The 7,223-nt window shown below is 39.4% G+C and overlaps 1 non-coding gene across 1 annotated transcript; it reads right to left on the reverse strand.

The window, feature by feature from the left end:
- Positions 1-4,069: 4,069 nt before the first annotated feature.
- LOC118147046 (small nucleolar RNA SNORA73 family) lies at positions 4,070-4,268 on the reverse strand. The gene has a single exon (XR_004733219.1). It is a non-coding gene; the product is annotated as a small nucleolar RNA SNORA73 family (small nucleolar RNA).
- Positions 4,269-7,223: the final 2,955 nt, after the last annotated feature.

Genomic DNA, 7,223 nt, shown 5'->3' on the forward strand with positions numbered 1-7,223 from the left:
TACAAGGCACCAGCCCTGTGGGATTGGGGTTCTACCTTTATGACCTCACTTAATTTCAGTTACCTCCTAAAGGATTATCTCCAAATACAGTCACATTAGGGGTTAGGGCTTTAACATGGGAATTTGGGAGAGACACAATTCACAAAAATGTATGACAAGAAACAGAGACTTAGACAAACTCATTTATAAGGAGGAATCCTTGAAATAGGGGTTGGAGAAAAACTGCATAGAACAACATGAGTTCTAATCCCAAATACTCTGCCTAATGCCTCCCAAAAATTCTGGAGAGAAATTTGGCTTCTGGGTGGGTAAATATAAATAAGAAAAATTTATGAATTTAAAAAATATCATTAGCAGCCACAAAATTAACAACTCCATCACCTCAAAGACATCCTTGCTAAAACAAGCCAAGATCCTTATGCAAAATACTACCAATTGTCTGTAAATAAATGATCAGTCCTCTACATGGTAGAGGTGTGGTTGCTCTGAAATAATGACCTCTCCTCTGGAAGTGATCAGGAGCAGGACCGCTGAGAGTAGAGGCCTGAGTCATGGGACTGAACAGGTGCTTGGTGACTTTCTGCACAGCAGTGGAGCTTCTGCTTCTTCCATTGGTTTCTTCTGGGGTTGAAAGCACTGACTGCTTAGAGGCAAGGGTGGAGATTGGGAAAGATTGGGCTGGGGAGGGATATAACATAGGTACAAGAAGTGGGACAGAGATACATGATGCCCTATATCCAGACACATTAGCACTAGTTATATCACAACATATTAAAGTGTTGAATGGACCTAGTTTAACAAGTATTTATGGAGTACCTCCCCTATGCCAAGCTCCGTTCTAGGCTCCAGGGACGTAGTGATGAGCAATACAGCTAAAAATTCTCATCCTTCTGGTGCTTACCTTCTAGACTACTTCCTCACTGTTTAGCTATAATTTTGCTACCAAGTCTTGGAAATATGAAGAGCTCAACCCAATTACCCATGAGGCTCAGCTGAGGATTTCGATTGCTTCTTTGATAACATAATTACAAAACTGTGACAAAATATTAAATTTGGATTTAAAATGCTCCTGAATTTAAAGTTGGCCCCAGAGCAAATGGCTGATTTTTTTTACTCCACCCTTATAAATAAAGTATTAGTCATCATTAGCCACATTCACTTTGTAAACTTGTCAGTTTTCAATTTATACAGGTGCAAAACCAACATTCTCCTAGGCATAGGTTGTGTGCACTTCATTTGTTTGTTAACATTGCCTATATTTGGAAAGGGTCAAGCTGATTATTTTACAACCTGTTTACATAAAATCTTGTGCTGGGATGCAACATGCCAAGTCTCATCCAGGATCAGATGGTTACAAAGTCCCCTGGAAAGCCAGAGTCCTGTGTTTATAACAGGAAGCACTGACCACAAATACACTGAAGCCACACTACAAACATCCCCAGAGCTGTCCTCAGGGTTCTTGTTAGGAGCTTTTGTATAAATGACATTGCCTTATAACTATTTCCTTTACTTCCAGAAATAATCATGAGGCCCAAAAGACTTCCTGAGTGAGAGAGAACCTGTGTTGAATTTTGTTCTGGGGTGGTATGGTTGCAGCATGTTAGTAGGATCTGGCAGAAATTGCAGAATTTATTGCCAATTTTCATTTTGATGCTTAGTAGAATGTTTTGCACATAATAGGTTGAGTCAAAGAATATATAAATATAGTAGATTCTTATTATTCATGATACTTATGAAGTCCACAAACACTGAATTAGCAAATGCCAAGTGATTGCTCTTAGGGGAAATAGAGGGTTAGGTTCCTGCAAGCTTCTGTTTACAACACCTTTGTCAGCCAGTTAATACATAACCTTGTTTCGTGTGTGTTTCTGTTTAAAGACACCTTATTTAATATATGTTGTTGATTCATTAATATTGAACACATAGCTGATAGCATTATAACTCATTCCTAAATGATGCTTATCTAACATGTATTTTCTCCATTAGGTACATACCAGCCTTCTTGCAGGTAGGAACACTACACAGCACTTCAGCAGTATGTTTGGGAGCCATTTTAAACAGCAAAATAATCAACAAGAAGCAGAAAAATGTAAAAAATATGGTACTAAATAGACCATGTAAAGGACACATGTTTACAATAAGAAAGCTGAAACAAGAAGTGGGAGTGTCATCTTATTCGATCCAGCTAGAAATGTGAGTGTGAGAACTCAAAGTTTTCACTGATCTGACCATGTACATGAGTAATTGCAAACATGCCCCCAGTATCGATTTTGGGATGAGAAATTAATCTGAGCAAGTAGGCAAATCCCCAAATATGAAATCTGTGATTCATGAGATTCAGCCGCCTATCAATATGGGCAACTTCTACCTCACAACAGTTAAAGGCAAGAAATGGCACATGTGGAGTTTCTAGTCTTGATGAAATTAAATTTGCCCTGAGCACCCACATATCTGACTGGTGAAACATTTCATTAGCCCTTTACAAAGATACTGATTTTGTATGTGTGCTGTGAGAAAAATTGAGGGACAGTTCCCTCCTTAGAGTCACCATTATTTCCGTCGTCCCTTTAGTCAAGTGCTGGTATTCCAGCAACACTCAGGCAGCTGCTCCAGGAGGCTGCAGAGGGGTCCTTCTCAGCAGCCAGCAAAACTGGCTGTGGTCACTCCCAGGCAGAAGCTCATTGCTGCCTTTGAGGCCAGTGTGATGCATGTGTCCAGTGTATCCCTCCCAGCACCCCACTGCAGTTCCTCACTGGAGAGGAATGTGCCATTGCTGGAAAGCCTATGGCTCCTCTGTGCTGGAGGAATTCTAAGGAATCCGTCTTTCCTGTGGTTCCAGTTGTTCCTACATCTTCATCTCCAAGTCGTCAAAGCTGTGTCTCTCCTTACCCAACTTAATGACTCAAGGTCTCTAAGGAGAGTAGGATAAGGAGGATAAAGTATTTCCCCTACAGACAGGGGAGTAAGGGCAACTTGCACATTTGGAGATACAATGCTAACTTCTACCCAGAATGGGAGTAGGGAAAGAACATGCCTACTTTTTTTCTTGATAACTCATCCTCTTGTCATTAATGTAATGTTAGAAATTGCTTATTTTAACTTGATAAAATGTTCCCATGTTTGAGGTCTTAGGTAAAAGCCAAAGTTATTACAGTTCTTTCATGAAAGGGGAAAAGTTCTACATAGAAGATGAGAAGCTTCTTTGTGGCAGAGACTATAGTTTGTATTTCTTTATTGCTGCTCATAACTTTAGGATAGGAATAAGCACAGGTGGTATGCAACAGATGCATTTGGCAAAACCCAAATACTTTCCAAAGTAATTTCTCATCCCAGAAAAATGACATGACTACAACATTTTTGAGAATTGTATCATATAAATGGGGAATTGGCTATTCAGATGAAGAATGAATGATTTCATCACTAATCTTTCCTCATTTCTATCTTTTATTGGTTTATAGGTCCTGTAGTTTTTTTTCTTTTTTGGAGATGGAGTCTTGCTCTGTTGTTCAGGCTGGAGTACAAGTGGCCCAATCTCGGCTCATTGCAACCTCCACCTCTCAGATTCAAGCGATTCTCCAGCCTCAGCCTCCCAAATAGCTGGGACTACAGGTGCATGCCACCATACCCAGCTAATTTTTGTATTTTTAGTAGAGATGGAGTTTCACCACGTTGGCCAGGATGGTCTCAAACTCTTGGCCTTGTGATCCACCCACCTCGGCCTCCCAAAGTGCTGGGATTACAGGGGTGAGCCACTGTGCCCAGTCTGTACTTTTAATTAAAATGATGAGCAAGTCAAAGAATATGTTTGTATCTGAGAGAAAACTAATAATAACCATTACTCCGATTATTGAGTTACTCACATGGTCTAATTTTATGTTTTTGGAACAAGTCACTCAAACTATGAACTTCAGTTTTTCTCTTCTGAGAGGTGGGAATAATAATGAGTAGTTGTAATGATAGATATTTTATATGAAATTGCATGATAAATTTCAAAATAGTATCTAAATAAAAAGAGTTGCTCTGTTATTCTTCCTTTAATTCTTTCTTTTAAAGTTTTATTTTATACAAGACACATTTCCTGCATGATTTGTCCCCTCTGTCATTGTCCACAAGACTCAGAAGCTGTAGGAAAATGCAGGCAGACACCAGGCCCAGCTTCATCTCTAACTTGTGGCAAAGAACTGCACAACCTGGGATGCAGCCCTATGCTCCCCTATGCCATTTAGACAGAGCCTGGGGAGAGTGACTTCCCAGGGTATCCATGTTGCAATCCCTCCTTTTTACTTATTCAAATGTATGTTATTCACCAAGACCCATATAAAGTCAATCTCATCCTGGAAGCTTTGGGTTTTATTTCTTTAATCTGCTTTGTGTATACCTTAATTCTTAGAATCTGCACAGAAGAAACTGTGTCTCTTATAATGTAGTGATTCACATACAGTAGGCTCCTATTACTTAATGATGAATGATTGGATCAATGGACCTATGGATGGATGGATGGATGGATGAGTAGGTGGACGGATGGATAGATATGTTGTCATTGTTCTGTTCATCCATCTGTCTCAACATGGCTAAAAGTAATCAGGAGCCTGATATTTCCCTTTTCTTTGCTATCCAAATGAAATGGCTCAAGCCTCTATCCATGTCCTCCACACTCTTCCTGAAACCTTTGAGGATTTCCAAGGGGAGGCTGATGTTCTCCAGGGTCAGTCATTGGGCAACCTGCCCTAAATTAGCTGTCCTGGCTCCATAACCAGCATCCTCTTTCTGTACTGCTTTGAACCAGGCTAAGTACTGCTCCGCTATCTCCCAACACCCAACACATCTCTGGGCAGATCTTAACCAAAGCTTTAAAAGTAGAAGTGAATGGTTTCAGCACAGCTGAGAATAGGAAATGCTGAAAACTGAATATTAATCACCAGTACTCTTAAAAGTAACTCAGCTATAGACTCCACCTGGATGTCTGCATGGCTGTCTTTTCTTCCTAGGCTTCTTGCCAGCCTCTTGCCAAATTGCTCAGCCCTCTCCAATCACCAATGAGCTATCAGTGACCAGTTCCCAAATTCCAATTAATTTCGTATGTAGTGCAGCTTAGTTTTCTCTCTCTCTTTTTATCCTATCTTTTAAGATAGGTGGGGTATCATTTATTGAAAAAAAAAGTCCATCAGAATATTTTCCTCAACAAAATGCTATCTCCTTTGAGATAAATTATTCCACTTCTCTGCCAGGCAAAAGTAATGGCAAGTCAGTGTTTTGTTTGAAATAGTATTTCCTGAATTTCTCATTTTTAAAGTTTTTTCACTTGAGATTTCCAGAGTAATGCAGTTAAACTTATTCCCTCAGTAGCCTTCTCTCTGGTAATCAAACACCCTGAGGACTATTTATTCCATCTACTTCCAGAAGCCATCACCAAAAATTAACTTCTCACCTTCTTGGAATGCCACATTTTAATGGACATTAACAAAGACAAAAAGTTTGTTCTGTCTTAAACATATTCAATAACATATTAATGTATACCAGACACTTGAGTGCAGACTTTTTCACATCATAAACATTATTATTAGAAAATCTTGAATTATCACCAAACTTTGAGCTCACCAGTTAGTCTCCATCTGTTATTGTTATTTAGGCTTTAGGACAAGAAGTCCAGCAATGTATATGTTGGGTCTACCAAGTCTTCAATCTTAAACTGCTTATTTTTCCCCCATTTTCTGCTTTCTCTATGGTCCAGCTCCTCTATTGCCTTTCATGTGAAATTTTGTCTTGTAACTAATTCCACAGCACTTTTTTCCTGAAATTGAATGCCTTATCTGCCTATATGCAGTTACTACCATTCTACTCCAGCTTTTGCAATGCCTCTACTATGTGATATCCTGGCTCTACAAACAAATTATATGATTTTTATTGGCAGGAGGCAGGTCTCATGTTTAATTATTAATCCATCCTGGTGCCTACCACTGTGCTAAGCATCATAGAAAATACTCAGCAGCGCCGAGCGCGGTGGCTCAAGCCTGTAATCCCAGCACTTTGGGAGGCCGAGGCGGGTGGATCACGAGGTCAAGAGATCGAGACCATCCTGGTCAACATGGTGAAACCCCATCTCTACTAATAATACAAAAAATTAGCCGGGCGTGGTGGCGCGTGCCTGTAATCCCAGCTACTCGGGAGGCTGAGGCAGGAGAATTGCCTGAACCCAGGAGGCGGAGGTTGAGGTGAGCCGAGATCGCGGCATTGCACTCCAGCCTGGGTAACAAGAGCGAAACTCCGTCTCAAAAAAAAAAAAAAGAAAATACTCAGCAAACACTGTTTAACATCTAAATAAAATAAAGAATTGCTAAAGTCTTTTTACCATTTAAGAGTGTAATATAGACACCAAATGCAGAAGACACTTAGACCTCCCTCTTATGCAAAGCAGAGAATTTGATTAACTTGGTCATTAGTCAACAATTATTGAGACCTACTGGTATACAGCTGTCTGTTAGGCACTATAGGAGACACATATAGTAGATAAAGCAGCTTCTTGCTCTCATGAGAGTTAAGGTTGTCATTAAATATTTTCCTTTTGCTTCATTGAAAAGAAATTTAATTTGTCATACATTCATAAGATATGGGTCAGGAAACACCAACACATTTAAACTCGGGTAACTGTATGGTAAACAAAGGGGGAAAAGGGAGGTAGCTTCCATTGAAACGTCTAACAATTACTAGTTCTTTCAAGGCTAAAAACAGTTTGTCCCCACAAAGTCATTTTAATCCAGTCCAATTGTTAGACAAAAACATTTTATAATGCAGACATTTTTGGAAGGCAATTGACCATGTGTAAATAAAACCTGTATTTTTCAAGCAGGATAGTGGCGTGTTAAATTTTCTATTGAGGTCAACTCTCCAGTAGCATATTTGATGATTTCATTAACATCCTGATGCAGTCTCTTTCAAGGAAAGGTAATTTGAAGTTTTTGATTTCTTTTTTAAAATTTTCATCACCTCTGTTGGAGACGAAAATATGGATTCCTCTTACAAGTGATTATTTAAAAACATGAAAGTCAAACAAACCATGAGTGTCCTAACAGATTGTCAATGCTAATGGTTATGAGAATTGGAATGGTGACCCCGGCACAAGCAGTCTTTTTGGAAACATTTGCAGGGATGGCCTGGAAAATGTGAGGTTAAGAGAATATAAGACATAATCTTACATGGCAGGAAAGCCTGCTTGGAATCTTTCT

The sequence above is a fragment of the Callithrix jacchus genome, chromosome 13 (genome assembly GCF_049354715.1).
Source record: "Callithrix jacchus isolate 240 chromosome 13, calJac240_pri, whole genome shotgun sequence".
In the NCBI taxonomy this organism is placed as follows: domain Eukaryota; kingdom Metazoa; phylum Chordata; class Mammalia; order Primates; family Cebidae; genus Callithrix; species Callithrix jacchus.